An 18,271-nucleotide genomic window follows, 5' to 3' on the forward strand; every position below is an offset into this window, starting at 1 on the left:
CAATATAGGTGAATTTCAAAAACATTGCTTCAAGAGAATATATACTATATAAATCAATTTAAAGTTTAAGAACATACCAAACTGAATATATTGTTTACAGATTCAAACATTTGTAAGAAATCTATCAAGAAATACAAGAGAATGGTAAACACAAAATTCAGCACAATGTTTGCCTTGGAGGTGGGAGAAAAGGGAATGGGTTTAGGGAGGAATATCCCGAGGACTGCAGGATTTGTTTTAATATGATTTTTCTGTAATTGAGGGGTGGGTTCACAGGTGTTCATCCGATTATGATTCTTTATACCCTGTATATGTATTTTACAAAATTTTTTTATCTGTTCAGCATTTAGTAAAAATAATTTTTCAGCAGTTGAAAGCTATTATCCTTAGCAAACACACACAGGAACAGAAAACCAAATACCACATGTTCTCTCAAGTGGGAGTTAAATGATAAGAACACATTGACATAAAGAAGGAAACAACAGACACTGGGGTCTACTTGACGGGGGAGGAGGGAGAGGAGCAGGAAAAATAACTACAGGGTACTGGGCTTAATACCCGCGTGATGAAATAATATGTACAACAAATCCCCTTGATATCTGCTTACCTACAAAACAGACCTTCACATGTACCCCCAAACCTAAAATTAAAGTTAAAAAAAAAAGAGTGGAAAGAGGAGATAAAAAATGAATGCTAGGAGACTGAACAAAGTCTGAAACAGAAAGTAGCCATGTGAACATGCAAACAGAAAGTGGGTACCGTATCTCCAGAGGGCAGGCCCACCTTGAGAATGCTGAGCTATCTGGCAGGCCAGAAAAGCCCTGATCATCTGGGAGAACTAGAGGAGATTTTAGGGCTGTTTGGGTCCTTGGCGCAACTTTGAACAGAGAGAAGGGATAATGCTCTTGTCCCCAAAGTCTAGAGGTGTTCCGAGGAGGGACAGACTTACTCTCTGAAAAGACTTGAAAGCTGTGTGCCCAGGGCAAGGTGAGGTGGCTTATCCTGTAATCCCAGCACTTTGGGAGGCCAAGGCAGGAAGATTGCTTGAGCCTGAGTTTGAGACTAGCCTGTAATGCAGGATTTTCTTCTCGGTCACTTTGCAAGCCAGAGACCTCAAGCCTGTGATTCCCTATCCAGGCCTTACTCTCCTGCAGCAGGAGACGGCCTGCCCCCTCGGCCCACCCAGGCTGAGTCTGGCCTGTGCTCCAGTCCTGGAGTTCTTATCCTGAACCCGAGAAGAATGAGGATGTGCTGAGAATAGAAGAGTGAGCAAGGCGGGGAGTTTTATTGAGTGACGGAACAGCTCTCAGTGGAGAGGGGATCCCGGGGCTGTGGGGGTCAGGTTGGTCCCCCACCCCAACAGTCAGGTAGTTTCTCCCTGTGCTGCTGGGTCTGGGGCCTTTTATAGACTCAGAATGGGGAATATGTGCTAGTTGGTGTGTGAATATACAAAAAAGGTTAAAGACACTACTCAAAGATGGGCACGACAACGTAGAAAACCAATCAGGAAAGGGTAGGTATATGATAGGTGAAGGGTGAGGATCAGTCAGAGGAAAACATGCCAAATGGGAAGACAAGTCTTGGTCTTGGGACCAACTTGGTTGGGACCAAGTTGGGAGGACAACTCAGTCTGGTCTGAGGATTTAACTTGTAGCTTGGCTTTCAGGCTGTAAACTGTCTTTGGCTTGGAGGTGGGGTTTCACAACTGACTTACCCCTATGTGCCCAGGCATTTGGCTGCCTCCTGTTGCTATCACCTAGCCAACATGCAAAATCACATCTCTACTAAAAATACAAACATTAGCCAGCTGTGGTGGCACACACCTGTAGTCCCAGCTACTCGGGAAGCTGAGTCATGAGACTCATTTGAACCTGGGAGGTGGAGGCTGCAGTGAGCTGAGATTGTGCCACTGTACTCCAGCCTGGGCAACAAAGCAAGCCTCTGTCTCAGAAACAAAACAAGCAAAAAACTATGTGCCCAAATCTGTGCCACTGGCTTGGGTTTGTAAGAAGGGTCTTTCAGAAGGATGTTGGAGGCTGTTCTACAAACTTTAATAGCAGAATACTTAAAAAAAAAATCACATGTGGGATCTCTTCCCATTACCCCTGTCCCCAAATACATATAGAACAGATAAAAGAACACTATACTGGAATTCACATAGAGTAAGATCATATTTTCTTTTTTTTTTTTTTGAGACCGAGTCTGTCACCCAGGCTGGAATGCAATGGTGCCATCTCGGCTTACTGGAACCTCCCCCTCCCAAGTTCAAGTGATTTTCCCACCTCAGCCTCCCAAGTGTCTGGGATTACAGGCACCTGCCATCATGCCCAGCTAATTTTTGTATTTTTGTATCTTTCTTACAGAAGCATGGCTGGCTGCCTGTGTGATCATAGTGAGAGTTAACTGGAGCCTGGGGAGCTCCCACGCAGGGACAGAACTAAGCTGACAAAGTTGATGCATTGCTCTGGTGCCTGTGGATCTGAGGGCCCTCTCTGAAGCCTGGTTCCCGATGGGTTCCGGGGAGTTTGAAAACTACTGATGTGGACATTATTCTTCAGTGTTTGTTTGTTTGTTTGATCCACTCCTCTGGGGACTTGCTTTACTTTCAGTGGTAGAAGGGAGAGTAAAGCATAAACAGGAAGACCCAAATTATGCGCCCCTCCTTCAAATTCTGGCTCTCTAAGCGCTTGATCCTGCAGGGTTGATCGGAGCTGTATGATCACTCAGGAAAGCGGCTCTGGCTCTGCTTAGCGGCCAGTACAGCAGAGGCCCGGCGATGACAACAGGAATGATAAATGGAGGGGGAGCCTGCAGCAGTGACAGTGACTATGAGAAGCAGGAGACCACAGGCCTGGGGAGGAGGACGCGAGTCACAGCAGACAGAGGGGGCTGCTTTACGGTCTGCTGTCATGATATCCTTCGACTTGCCCAAGGCCAGAGTGGCCTAAACAAATCAAAGTGGAAAAAATGTAAGGTCCCCTGCATATAGTGGTTTCTGCTCAGTGCTACGAAGCACAAGACATTTGGTCTTCTCCTTGAGAATGTCATATATTATTTTTCTGAGACAGTCTTGCTCTGTTGCCCAGGCTGGAGTGCGGTGGTACCACCTCAGCTCACTGCAACCTCCGCCTCCCAGGTTCAATGGATTCTCATGCCTCAGCCTCCCGAGTAGCTGGGACTACAGGCATATACCACCACGCCCGGCTGATTTTTGTATTTTTTTTTTTTTGTAGAGATGGGGTTTCTCCACATTGCCTAGGCTGGTTTCAAACTCCTAAGCTCAAGTGATCTACCTGCCTTGGCCTCCCAAAGTGCTGGTATTACAGGTGTGAGCCACTGCACCTGGCCTATTTTTTATTTTTATTGAGACAGGGTCTTGTTCTGTCACCCAGGTTGGAATACAGTGGTGTGATCACAACTCACTGCAGCCTCAACCTCTTGAACTCAAGCAATCTTCCTACCTCAGCCTCTAGAATAGGTGTGACTACAGGCACCCACCACCATGCTCAGCTATTTTTTTTTTTTTTTGGTAGGGTTGGGGTTTCACTATGTTTCCCAGGCTAATCTCAAACTCCTGGGCTCAATCAGTCCTCCCACCTAGGCCTCCCAAGTGCTGGGATTACAGGTGGGAGCCACTGCGCCTGGCTGAGAACACATTTACTTACTCTTCAGGAGTTACTTGGTCCCTGACTAGCTCTGCTCTTTGTACTCTGGAACCTCAAATGACACTAAAATTGCAATAATCTGATTTCCTCTGGCTATGAAGTTAGGCTGAGGAGAGCACAGTGGGCCCTGCTGACATCTTCCCAAGTTTCTGGTTGTTTTCTTTTTTTTTTTTTGAGACGGAGTCTCGCTCTGTCACCCGGGCTGGAGTGCAGTGGCCGCCATTCTCCTGCCTCAGCCTCCCGAGGAGCTGGGACCACAGGCGCCGCCACCACACCCGGCTAGTTTTTTGTATTTTTTTAGTAGAGACGGGGTTTCACCGTGTTAGCCAGGATGGTCTCGATCTCCTGACCTCGTGATCCACCCATCTCGGCCTCCCAAAGTGCTGGGATTACAGGCTTGAGCCACCGCGCCCGGCCTCTGGTTGTTTTCTTTTCCAACAAGTCTGGGTCCTTTCTCTGTCAGAGGAACAACACTGTGTGCTCAGCACTCTCTCGGTGCAACTCAGATGGTGCCCTGCATTTCCCATTGCCCTGGAAATCACACTGAAGAGAAGTGTATGGATGCCACCTAGTGGAGTTAGCTGTTCTCTGTTGGTGCCATCTGTTAATAGACCAAGCTGGGCTTAATGAATCACCTTCAGCATCCTCATAGCACTGCTCCTTCCACAACTTGTCCTTCACCTCCTCATCACTCTTAATAATATTATGACTAATTCTTTTAGTGGTTGTGGAGTGGCTCTGGGTGGGGGGCATTCATGCTGTGGTTCTCACTCCGGGCAACACCTTAGAACCACCTGGGAGCCTTTAAAAATTACTGACGTCTGGCCAGGCGTGGTGGCTCATGCCTGTAATCCCAGCACTTTGGGAGACGGGCGGATCACGAGGTCAGGAGATTGAGACCATCCTGGCTAACACGGTGAAACCCCGTCTCTACTAAAAAATACAAAAAACTAGCCGGGCGAGGTGGCGGTCGCCTGTAGTCCCAGCTACTCCGGAGGCTGAGGCAGGAGAATGGCGTAAACCCGGGAGGCGGAGCTTGCAGTGAGCTGAGATCCGGCCACTGCACTCCAGCCTGGGCGACTGAGTGAGACTCCGTCTCAAAAAAACAGAAAAGAAAAAAAAAAAAAAAAAGTACTGACGTCTGTGCCCATTTCAGGCCATGAAACAGTCTCCTGGGATGGGGCTGGGACATTGGTGGTTTTGCTGTTGCTGCTTTAAAGCTCTACTGAGGTATAATTAACATGATAAAGTACACATTTTAAAATTGTTCTATGTGGTAAGTTTGTATACAGCCATGAAATCATCACCACAGCAAGATAATGAACATTCATTCCCCAACCCCATCCCCAGGCAACCACTGACCTACTACCTGTAACTAGAGATTTGTTCACAAATGGAACCATAGTATGTAGTTTTTTTTTTTTTTTTTTTTTTTTTTTGGTTTGGCTTCTTTCACTCAACATAATTTTTTGAGATTCATTCATGTTGTTACATGTATTAATATTTCATTCATTTTTATTCCTGAGGAGGATTCCACTGAATGTATATATCACAATTTGTTTACCCACTTACCTGTTGATGCACATTTGGGTTGTTTTCAGTTTTGGACTACTGCGACTAAAGCCACTATGAATATTCATATGCATGAATATACAATTTCATTTATCTCGCGGAAATACCTAGGAGTGGAATGGCTGGATGGTTGGTACTTAATTTTTTTTTTTTTAACAGTCTCACTCTGTCATCTAAGCTGGAGTGCGGTGGCATAATTAAGGCTTACTGCAGCCTGGACCTCCTGGACTCAAGTGATCCTCCCAGCTCAGCCACTACGAAGCTGGGACTACAGGCGTGCACCACCATGCCCAGCTAATTTTTTTTTGGTAGAGACCAGGTCTCACTATGTTGCCCAGGCTGGTCTTAAATTCCTGGACTCAAGTGATGTGCCTGCCTTGGCCTCCCAAAAGTGCTGGGATTACAGGTGTGAGCCACCATGCCCTGCTTTGCTTTTTTAAGAGACAAGGTCTCACTCTTGCCCAGGCTTGAGTGCAGTGGCACAATTATGGCTCACTGCAGCCTTGAACTGAACTCCTGGGCTCAAATAATCCTCCTGCCTTAATCTCCCAGGTAGCTAGGAGTACAGACACAGGCCACCACACCTGGCTAATTGAAAAAAAATTTAAGAGATGGGGTCTTGCTGTGCTGCCCAGGCTAGTCTCAAACTCCTGGCCTCAAGCAATCCTCCTGCCTTGGCCTTCCAAACTGCTGGGATTATAGACGTGAGCCATTGTGCCTGGCCACGTGTTAATTTCTTAAACTGTTTTCTGGAGTGGCTACACCATTTTGCATTTCCAAGCTGTTAAGCATTAAAAGCTTCCCACATTATTCTAATGGACAACCAGACCTGAGCCCCTGCATTACTTCAAGCTGGGTGGGTGGAGGCAAAGGGCTGGGCAGCGTTTGATCAGGAGTCCACGAGAGTTTGAGAGTACACAGCTTATGCTTGGTGTAGACTTACTCTGATTCTCGACCCAGCACAAACACTGCAGTCTCCTGGGAAGGCTTTTTGAAAATGCAGCATATCCCACTGCTTCATTTGACTAGCCTAAAAAAGAGAAATTTAAAAAAGGAAAATGCAGTGTCTGCTCCCTCTTCCCCCAGAGAGTTGGATAAAATTGCTTTGCTCTGAAAGTGGGAGTGTGGGCCTGTTTCAGTCCTCAGTTTATTAACAGCTCCCCCGCAGGGTTCTAGAGCATACATGGAGTGACCAAATTCCTGATTTGTTCTGGAGGGAGGGGTTTCTAGTACCATGAAACTTTCAGTGATGAAACTGGAAAAAATCCCAGGTAAACTGGAACGCTTGGTCACCCTATGTGTGGACCACCAGCATAAAGACGCTGGGCTAGCCGGGCGCGGTGGCTCAAGCCTGTAATCCCAGCACTTTGGGAGGCCGAGACGGGTGGATCACGAGGTCAGGAGATCGAGACCATCCTGGCTAGCACGGTGAAACCCCGTCTCTACTAAAAAAATACAAAAAAACTAGCCGGACAAGGTGGCGGGCGCCTGTAGTCCCAGCTACTCGGGAGGCTGAGGCAGGAGAATGGCGTGAACCCGGGCGGCGGAGCTTGCAGTGAGCTGAGATCAAGCCACTGCACTCCAGCCTGGGCGATAGAGCTAGACTCTGTCTCAAAAAAAAAAAAAAAAAAAAAAAAAAAAAACGACCCTGGGCTTTAGTGTCAGGCAGACTTGTCAGTCTGCCTGTCAGCCTTGAGTTATGGCTCAGGGTGTGTGTGTGTGTCTGTGTGTGTGTGTGTGTGTGTGTTGGGAGGGGAGGGAATTGTATAAAAGGGAAAGTGAGGAGACATGAGTGGCCAGAGCAGAGGCCTCATTTCCTCTCTCCATTTTTTGTTTCAACCAGAAACAAGTCAGAGATGGCTCAGCTAGGAGTTTTGGTTGCTATTAAAAAGGAGGGAAAAGAATATAAAGGGTAATTTCCTGAGAAAACAGGCAGTGTGCCGTAATGGCCTTTGGAGCCAGACTGCCTCACTTCCAACCCCAGTCTTACCACTGCCCATTAATAACTGTGTCACCTGGAGCAAAAAGCCTAGATTCTCTGCCTCAGTTTCCTCATGGATATAATGGGGATAATATATCTACCTCACAGGGGTTGTCTTGAGGACTGAATGAACCAATATATGTAAAGCTCTTAAAACGGTGCCAGGCATGTACTAAATGTTTGCTATTATCATCTTAGTCTTGTGAGAGGAAATGGAATAAGAGGAAAAGAAAAATCTCTATAGTCTCTATAACCTATGTCTATAGGCTGTCCTGCTTGGTTTCCTATGGAAATGTTTTTAGAGTAACATTTCAGATTTTGTGTGTGTGTTTTTTTGGTCCCAAGGTCTCACTCTGTTACCCAGGCTGGAGTGCAATGGTCCAATCACAGCTCACTGCAGCCTTGACCTCCCAAAGCACCACCACCTGCCTAATTAAAAAAAATTATTTTTGTGCAGATAGAAGTCTATGTTGCCCAGGGTTGTCTTGAACTCCTGGTCTCACGTGATCATGCTGTCTCAGACTCCCTAAGTGCTGGGATTACAGGCGTGAGCCACTGCACCCAGGCTTGTGTTGTGTTTTTTTCAAAACTATAGACTCTTGGTTCTATGTGGCAATGTAAGAGGAAGGTAAGATATTTATTTATTTATTTATTTATTTATTTATTTATTTATTTATTTATTTGAGACGGAGTCTCGCTCTGTTGCCGGGGCTGGAGTGCAGTGGCCGGATCTCAGCTCACTGCAAGCTCCGCCTCCCGGCTTTACGCCATTCTCCTGCCTCAGCCTCCGAGCCTCCGGAGTAGCTGGGACTACAGGCGCCTGCCACCTCGCCAGGCTAGATTTTTGTATTTTTTAGTAGAGACGGGGTTTCACCGTGTTAGCCAGGATGGTCTCGATCTCCTGACCTCGTGATCCGCCCGTCTCAGCCTCCCAAAGTGCTGGGATTACAGGCTTGAGCCACCGCGCCCGGCCAAGATATTTATTATATGCTTGATATTTTTGTGCAAATCATAAGAGAGACATAAGTTTAGAACGTGATTTTGCTTTCACCAAGTTGTTTCACTGGTGAGCTGCCTTTTTTTTTTTTTTTTTTGAGATGGAGTCTCGCCCTCTCTGGCCCAGGGTGCGATCTCAGCTTACTGCAGCTTCCACCTACTGGGTTCAAGTGATTCTCCTGTCTCAGCCTCCTGAGTAGCTGGGACTACAGGCATGTGCCACCACACCCAGCTAATTTTGTATTTTTAGTAGAGATGGGGTTGTGCCATGTTGGCCAGGCTGGTCTCGAACTCCTGACCTCAGGAAATCTACCCACCTTCGCCTCCCAATGTGCTGGGATTACAGGTATGAGCCACTGTGCCCAGCAAGTGAGCTGCATTTTTAAAGTTAAAAAAAAAAAAAAACAACCCAGAACAGACTAATAGTGACAACTATCAGAACTCAAATCTCAAAAGTTCCATCTCAGTCTTTGTAAAATAACATTTAATATCTGAGGCAGTACAAGATGGACTCAAAAAGTGTATCCAGCCTTTGGTCATTCTTCATGAACCTTATGCTTAAAACATTTTAAAACACTAAATTCATTTTACCAAACATAAAAGTATAGAACACATCCAGTAGCCACAGTATGAAGGATGGCAGGACAAGGTTGGGATCATGGGCCTATGATACCCCTTTACAGTACTTCATCAAAAAACTTACTTCTCCCGATGCTAATCTCTCATAACTGTAGAATCAGGAAATTGACATTGCTATAATACTATTAACTCAGCTACAGATCTTATTTGGATTTCGCCAGTTTTTACACGCACACTTTTCTTCCCATTTCATTTTTGAGGCTACTTCTGAATTTCAGAACATCATATTATAAACTGAGCCTAAATTTAGCTCCCATCACACTGGCTGGCTCTGTTTAAGCTTTAATTAGGTCCACCAAATTGAAGCCCAGAACAAAATTTATTAACACCAACACTCTTTGAGCTTCTGTATTATTTGTATAAAAGGTGACCGTAGATGATCTCCTGTTTACACAAGTTATATGGGAAAGTCAAGGACCCTTTCCCAAGAGGCGTCCCCACTTACTAGCTGTTATGATCTTGAACAAATTACTTGATCTCTTTAAACTTTGGTTTTCTCACCTGTAAAATGGAGATAATAATCTTACATACCTCATAGAGTTATTTTGAGGATTAAATCAGAAAAAATGGGAAACACATGATCAATAATGTTATTTGTTTACCACCACTGCCACCACCAGGGGAATCCTGTCCCTTTAGCCCCTTTCTTGATATCAGAGCAGTGCCGGTATGGCTTAGAGGTGGGAGTCTGCCCTGGGTGCAGACTGGAAGTCTTTGCTCTCCTGGCAGATGGTGAGGTGGAAGGGCATACTTTCTTACAGCTGGGATGATGGCCAGGTGGCATGCACTCCTGTCTTCCCTGGCTGAAACTGAGAATGCATTTCCCAAAATGCTACCGTATTGATATTAGACTTCAGGTGCCTCATGGGACATAGGGGCCTTTATGGGTTGTCCTGCAACCTAATCACCCTTGATTTTACATTTAAATGAAGATTATATTAGGTTGCAAATGAAACATTTGGAGCATAGCCCACAGAGTGGGGATCTCTTATATGAGAAAGACAGATAATTAGTCATGTATTATTTTTGAAACTAAGACATCACTTCGCCTGAATACCCTTTTCAAGCAGAAATATGGTTAAAAGTTAAAAATGGTAGAATTTTTAGTATTGAGTGTCGGTCACTTTCAAATGACAGCCAAGTTCTCATCGTTAGCTTTAGGGGATACATTATTTCACACAGTTGAAAACGCATTAATGTAGTATTGCTGGTCGCAGTATATCTGCTGCATTGGACAGAATTGGCAGTATACTGGAGCTGGTTTGCACAGCCTCAGGAGGACCGATGGTGTCTCTTTTCAGCTCAGTGTTCAGTGAGGACAGGCTGCTGCTAGCTTGATATTAGCCATGGTGGGCATATTTCTGTCACAGAAATTCACAGATGCTTTCCCTTTCACCCCCCAAAGGCTGTTGTTTCACATTTACCAGCATACCAGTAGCTCCTTCACTGTTCATTCAACAATCGTGTGTTGTATGCCAACTGTATGCCTGACGCTATTTAGGAACTGAACAACACTGAACAAGACAGCCCAGGTCCTTCCCTCTTGGAATTTTAAGGTGACCTCTAAAGACAAATTTGACGTTCACAGAAATATGAAATATACATATTTTTGGAATGAAAAAGCCCCAGAATGTCAATGTAACCCATATGGTAATCCACACCAAGCTTTACAATACAAAATCTCCCTTGGAAAATTGAAGCAGATTGCTTTTAAAGACATCCCAGGCATTCCCTTTTTAACCATCTCCAGAGAAATAGATTCCACAAGTTTTCACTGTAATCAATTATTTTTTATCCCTTTTTTCTGGTCCTGCATCCATCCAGTCTCTTTAAGCTTCGAAGCGCAGGGCCAAACACTGTACTTTAGTAAACATGAAGGTAAGATTACCTAATGGCTCCCATATATTTCTTCTTTTTTAAAACAGAGACAAGGTCTTGCTATGTTGCTCAGGCTGGTCTCATACTCCTGGGCTCAAGCGATCCGCCTGCTTCAGCCTCTCAAGGTTTTGGATTACAAGTGTGAGCCACTGTGCCTGGCCTCTATTTTTTTTTATTTTTTTATTTTTTATTTTTGTTTCCTTTGTTACTTTCATTTATTTTCTAAGGGTATGTTAAGTTATCTGAAGAGCATGTAAATACAGATACCTGGATTCCTGCTCCCTCTATAAATGTTGATTCAATTGGATTATGGGGAGGCCCAGGCAACTGTTAACTTATTTTGTAATGCTTTATAATTTTTAATTAAAAATTAAAAAATAGGTCTGGTATCCTTGAATCCTGAACCTCTGAGTGTTCCATTTAATTTCTCCAGAAAATAACCCTCCAGTTCCCTGCTAGGGGCTAGGGGAAGTCACCACTGGGCTGCATAGGTGAAGGGAACTTGGAGGGGGTCGAACAACCTCATGTGAGACTTTCAAACCCCCTTCTCCATTTTCAACATCTTGTTGCACCCCCTCCTATGTGGTACCTACTGCCTCTGGGAGATGGGTGGAGAAAATGGGCTTCTCATCAATATTCTCCTCAAACTACTTTAACTTTCTTCTTTCTGATGAGATAATTATCACTCTAAGTCTGCCATTTACCTTTTGTGTGTGTATAAACTTTCAAATTTAAGAGTGAATAAAATGAACATATCTTAAGTATATAACCTCATAAATATTTCACAAATGATTAGATTCATTTAACAAGCTCCCAGGTCAAGATACGGAGCATTTCCAGCACTGCGGAAATCTCTCTTGTGTCCCCCAAAGGTAACCACTGTTCTATTTATCAGTCTGTTTGTATTCATGGCTTTAATTCACCAAGGTTACTTTGAATGCCAATTCATTAATTAAAATGTTAAACAATGCTGGGCTCAGCATGGGCCTGGCAGGAACATCCTCCCAGTGCTGGAAGGTGAGCACAGACTTGGAGGCTCCCTCTCTGGGTCTGTCCTACAGCACAGTCAACTGGTCCTCTTCTCCACGTGGAACATCTAGCCCATGTCAAAATGTTCTCAGTTTATTGAGTTGTACAGAACCAAAAGACATGTACAAACTGAAAACAAAAAGCTGCCTCTGATTCTTCCCAAAAGATAAGCTCCAGGATCCCCGAGATTTTCCCTCCCCATGTCCTTCTGTTCCCTGGGGCTCTGCTTTGCCCTATTCCAATAATATGCAAGAATCATTACCCTCCTCCCCCATCCTGCAAGTCGTGTTTAGATTGAGGAACATGGAAGAGATTTTTGGGATACCAAGGGGACTAAAGGTTGGCTATGAAATCAGTAAGGTAAGTGAAGTGGGTTGAGAGAAAATGAAAATTCTAATACAGACTTTAGAAGCTATTATTATTATTATTATTTTTGAGATGGAGTCTTGCTCTGTTGCCTAGGCTGGAGTGCAGTGATCTCAGCTCACTGCAATCTCTGCCTCCCAGGTTCAAGCGATTCTCTTGCCTCAGACTCCTGAGTAACTGGGACTACAGACACGTGCCACCATGCCTGGCTAATTTTTGTATTTTTGGTATAGGCAGGTTTTCGCCATGTTGCCCATGCTGGAGAAGCTCCTATTTTAATAGCAGCTTTCTCAGTACTTGTTCAGGTTGCAAAGGAAGCAAACAATTTTATGATGATGCTGTCTGCTTTACAAATTTACTAAAATATTTGATGGCTGAAGGGGAAACCCAGAAAAGTCCCACCATTTTAAAAATGAAGAACCTTCCCAAAGTTAATGACCTTAGATCAGATTCCAGTTTTGAATTATCTCAATAAATGCAGCACCTCCAAGCTGCTGCAAGCTTCCCACAGTGATTCAGGCTTGAATAGGATTGATTTGGTTTTTGAGGCATTCAGCTTTCTTTGCATCTTTTTCATTTACTTTTCTAGTTGAATGGCTTATGAAGATGTGATGAATAGAAAATAAACTTATTAAAATACATTCCTGGGAACTTTATCAGAAACATGGGAACTTAAAACCTGCTGCTCTGAATAGCCTCAATGAGATCAGAATGCAAGAAATAATTCATTAGGCAAGTAGTTATTGCCCAATGGAAAAAAACAAAAAGGAGAAAAATATTTAAGTATAGTAAAATAAAAATCTAAGTAAACCAACTAGAGGACACATTGAATTTTTTTTTTTTTTTTTTTTTTTTGAGATGGAGTCTCACCCTGTCACCCAGGCTGGAGTACAGTGGTGTAATCTCAGCTCACTGCAACCTCTGCCTACTGGGTTCAAGCGATTCTCCTGCCTCAGCCTCCCAAATGGCTGGGATTACAGGTGCCAGCCACCACATCTGACTAGTTTTTGTGTTTTTAGTAGAGATGGGGTTTCACCATGTTGGCCAGGCTGGTCTTGAACTCCTGACCTCAGGTGATCCACCCACCTTGGCCTCCCAAAGTGCTGGGATTACAGGCGTGAGCCACCATGCCTGGCTGACACATTGAATTTTTAAACACCTTTATGGAAATACTCACAGTTGTATAGGAAGAACAGTCTGTGGGTAGAGTTTTTTCTTTTTTTTTTTTTTAGGAGATAGAGTCTTGCTCTGTCACCCAGACTGGAGTGTAGTGGCAAGATCTCGGCTCACTGCAAACTCTGCCTCCCGGATTCAAGCGATTCTCCTGCCTCAGCCTCCCAAGTAGCTGGGATTACAGGCGTATGCCACCATGCCCAAGTAATTTTTATGTTTTTAGTAGAGATGGGTTTTTGCCATGTTGTCCAGGCTGGTTTTGAACTCCTGACCTCAGGTGATCCACCCACTTCAGCCTCCCAAAGTGCTGGGATTATAGGTGTGAGCCACTGCGCCTGGCTGGTAGAGTTTCTTTCTACAGGAGGAAATGAAGTACAGTGGAAAGAGCACTGTGTTGAAAGAACAATTAGGCTTGACCAACAGCCAGCTGTGAGGTCTTAGTACCTCATTTGAACGGTCTCAGTCTTGGCCAGGCATAGTGGCTCATGCCTGTAATCCCAGCCCTTTGGGAGGATAAGAAGGGTGGATAGCTCGAGTACAGGAGTTTGAGACCAGGCTGGGCAACATGGTGAAACCCCACCTCTACTAAAAATACAAAAGTTAGCTGGGTGTGGTGGCATGCACTTGTGGTCCCAGCTACTCGGTGAGCTGAGGCCGGAGGATCACTTGAGCTTAGGAGGTCGAGGTTGCAGTGAGCCCTGATTGTGCTAGCCTGGGCGACAGAGTGAGACACTGTCTCAAAAAAAAGTCCCTGGCCGGGCACGGTGGCTCAAGCCTGTAATCCCAGCACTTTGGGAGGCCGAGACGGGCGGATCACGAGGTCAAGAGTTCGAGACCATCCTGGCTAACACGGTGAAACCCCGTCTCTACTAAAAAATACAAAAAGCTAGCCGGGCGAGGTGGCTGGCGCCTGTAGTCCCAGCTACTCGGGAGGCTGAGGCGAGAGAATGGCGTAAACCCGGGAGGCGGAGCTTGCAGTGAGCTGAGATCTGGCCACTGCACTCCAGCCTGGGCGACAGAGTGAGACTCTGTCTCAAAAACAAACAAACAAACAAACAAAAAAAACCAAAAGAAACAAAAAAAAGTCCCCTACAAAACCAAAAATAAGCTGTCTCACCTGTAGAAGAGGGTTCTACAGTTAAGATCACTTCCAGCTTCCTATGGTTCTTCTAGGCCTATGACTAGTTTTGAAAGAGGCTTCGCAGAGTTCTGGCTTTGGAAAAAACAGAACGTATAGGCCCCTTTCACAACAGAGCTTGATGTTACCCAGGCCAGTGCACAGTGACAGACTGCCAGCCACAGACAAGGCTCTCAGCAAACTGGTGGGCAAAAGAATTCCTTGGTGCAGGAAGTGCCACACTGCCGTTTTGTGATGGTGGGCAATACAATTTTATAAACATTTATTCAACATGCCTACTATGTGTCAAGTTTCAGTTCTGCTTCCTCTGGTTTTCTGTTCTGCACTATAGTGAAAATACTCACTTGGGTGGCCAGGCGCGGTGGCTCAAGCCTGTAATCCCAGCACTTTGGGAGGCCGAGACGGGTGGATCACGAGGTCAGGAGATCGAGACCATCCTGGCTAACACGGTGAAACCCCGTCTCTACTAAAAAATACAAAAAACTAGCTGGGCGAGGTGGCGGGCGCCTGTAGTCCCAGCTACTCGGGAGGCTGAGGCAGGAGAATGGCGTAAACCCGGGAGGCGGAGCTTGCAGTGAGCTGAGATCCGGCCACTGTACTCCAGCCTGGGCGACAGAGCGAGACTCCGTCTCAAAAAAAAAAAAAAAAAAAAGAAAATACTCACTTGGGACTGAGGCAAAATGGCAAAAAATCTGCCTTAGTTTGCCTGACAGCTTTGACTCTGAGTGGCCTTGCTCTGCTCTTCGGGCACTCCAACCACTCCCCAAGATGATCTTCTCCATGTCAGGACCCTAGATTATGAATCTTAAATGTGCTCTCAGCACTGTCTGGCAATTTAGTTCTTTTGAGACAGAGTCTCGCTCTGTCACCCAGGCTGGAGTGCCGTGGCTTGATCATAGCCCAATGCAGCCTTGAACTCTTGGGCTCAAAGAATCCTCCCACTGGGACTGCAGACACTCGCCACCATCCCTGGCTAATTTTTGTATTTTTTTTTTTTTTTTTAAATAGAGGTGGGGTTTCGCCATGTTGCCATCTTAAACTCCTGGACTCAAGCAATCCACCTGCCTTGGCCTCCCAAAGTGCTAGGATTACAGGTGTGAATCACTAAGCCCAGCCGTTAATTATTTCTTTACTTTTCTCAAACTTCTCCCAAGCTCTCATATACATTCTTCTTGTCTCATGGTCACTCAGAAAATGGAAGCCATCAGCCGGGCATTCCCTCATCTTCCCAGTAATAAATCTATGAGCTGACTTCCTCCCCATTACCTGAGAGGTCATTACCTTAGAGGTGTCCCTCTTTCTACAAAGGCCAGTATCTCCCTCCTGCCATCTCAAGGACTTTTTTTTTTTTTTTTAAGTCAGATAACTCTCTTTTAAATCATCCTGTATGAGTCTGTTTTCATACTGCTATAAAGAACTACCTGGGACTGGGTAATTTCTAAAGGAAAGAGGTTTAACTGACTCACAGTTCAGCATGGCTGAGGAGGCCTCAGGAAACTCACAATCACGGTGGAAGGCGAAGGGTAAGCACGATGCGTTCTTCACAAGGCAGCAAGAAGGAGACGTGCCTGAGTGAACGCGGGGGTGGGAGGGAAGAGCCCCTTATAAAACCATCAGATCTCGTGAGAACTCACTGACTATCAGGAGACTCGCATGGGAGAACCGGCCCCATGATTCAATTACCTCCACCTGGTCTCTCCCTTAACACGTGGGGATTCTGGAGATTACAACTCAGGATGAGATTTGTGTGGGAACACAAAGCCTAATCATACCACACCGCTTTCTCTTGCTTTCTTAACCTCTCCCTCTTCTATTTACCTCAGTCTTACCAGCATATGGATTATAATCTGGTCTCTCCTCCCTCGAGAAACAAAACAAAAAACACAAAATCCAAAGCCTCCCTCGGGCTGTCTAAACTCCTTAGGATTTGTCTGTCTGCACACGGAATTCCCTTGCTTAGCTCTCACGCACCCTCCAAACCACTCCAGTCTGGCTTTGCCCACGCTCCGTCCTCCCATGCCAACTCTACTCTGTCACACCTGTTTTGCTGAGGCCACTGTGATATGTTGAATAGTGGCTCCCAAAAGATAATGTCCTAACCCCCAGACCCTGCCAGTGTGACCTTATTTGGAAAAACGGAATTTGTGGATGTTAGGCATCTCCAGATGAGATCATCCAGGATTTAGGGTAGACCTTAAGTTCAATAACAGGTGTCCTTGTGAAAGAAAGGCAGTGGGAGATTTAAGACATATGAGAAACGGGAGAGAAGGCCATGTGAATGTGGAAGCAGATTTGAGGGTTGTGTCTCTAAGTCAGGGAAGCCAAGGATAGCAGTCACCAGAAGCTGGAAGAGGCAAGGAAGGATTTTCTGCTAGAGCCTTGGGAAGGAATGGAGCCTGCAGACACCTTGATTTTGGACTTCTGGTCTCCAGAACCATGGGAGAATAAATGTATGTTGCTTTAAACCAGCATATTGTGATCATTTGTCATGGTAGCCCTAGGAAACTAATAATTCACCAATGACCGCCACGTTGCTAAGCCCTAGACACGCCGCCATCCCTGTCTTCCACTTTGCAGCAACACTTGGTTCAGCTAACTACTCCTTCCCCAAAACGTGTACAGTCCTGGCTTCCAGGGAACCACTTTCTGCTGGGGTCACTCTTTGTTTGAAGGGCTTCATCTTAGGGTTCCCTGCCAGCTTTCTGGCTCTACCCAATCTCTCTTCTTTTCTCCCTTTACATTCTCTCAGGTAATCACAACAATTTTTTTTTTTTTTTTTAAGTAGAGACGAGGTTTCACCATATTGACCAGGCTGATCTCAAACTCCTGATTTCAGGTGATCTGCCCGCCTTGGCCTCCCAAAGTGCTGGTATCACAGGTGTGAGCCACCGTGCCCAGTCTGCTTCCGATCTTCACTAAACACTCCTGCTGCCAGCCCCTCAAAAAACCTCTTCCTCTTTTGGTTTTCCACATCTGAAGAAATGACATCTCCACCCAACATAATTGCTCTACCAGAGACCTGGGAGTCATTCTTTACCTAAACAAATCTTGTCAATTTCATATCTAAAATACATATATCTTGAATCCACTTTTCTTTGTTTTTTTTTTGAGATGGGGTCTCTGTTGCCCAGGTCGGAGCATAGTGGTGTGAGAACGGCTCATTGCAACCTTTGTTACAGTGGGTATCTAATTAGGCATGGGCAGGGCAGGAGAGCGCTCCCTCACCCCCGACACACCAGGAGAGTTGGGTGGCCCTCAGGGGGTGGTCAGGCAGTTGTTAACTGTTTCTCTAAAGTAATAATTGGTCACAGCCGGTGCCAGGGAAAGGCAGTCTCCTAATAGAAAACACTTGAAACTATCAGCTGCTTCCCAATAAGATCTCAGCAGTGGGGAGAAGTAACGCAAGACCCTGGAAGTAGGCCAATGGATAAAATCCCCAAGTCAAGAGGTCAAGATGCACACTTGGTTTCTCAAGTCGCCTGCTTGGTCCTCTTCCAAGTCGTACTTTCCTTCTTTCCTTTCCTTACTGTTCTAAAGCTTTTCTTTTTTTGAGATGGAGTCTCGCTCTGTCGCCCAGGCTGGTGTGCAGTGATGTGATCTCAGCTCACTGCAAACTCTGCCTCCCAGGTTCAAGTGATTCTTGTGCCTCAGCCTCCTGACTCCTAGCTGGGATTACAGGCACATGCGACCATGCCCGGCTAATTTTTTTTTGGAACGGAGTCTCACTCCTTCATCCAGGCCAGAGTGCAGTGGTGCAATCTCGGCTCACAGTAACCTCCACCTCCCGAGTTCAAGTGCTTCTCCTGCCCCAGCCTCCCAAGTAGCTGGGATTAC

The sequence above is a fragment of the Piliocolobus tephrosceles genome, chromosome 8 (assembly GCF_002776525.5).
Source record: "Piliocolobus tephrosceles isolate RC106 chromosome 8, ASM277652v3, whole genome shotgun sequence".
Taxonomy (NCBI): Eukaryota; Metazoa; Chordata; class Mammalia; order Primates; family Cercopithecidae; genus Piliocolobus; species Piliocolobus tephrosceles.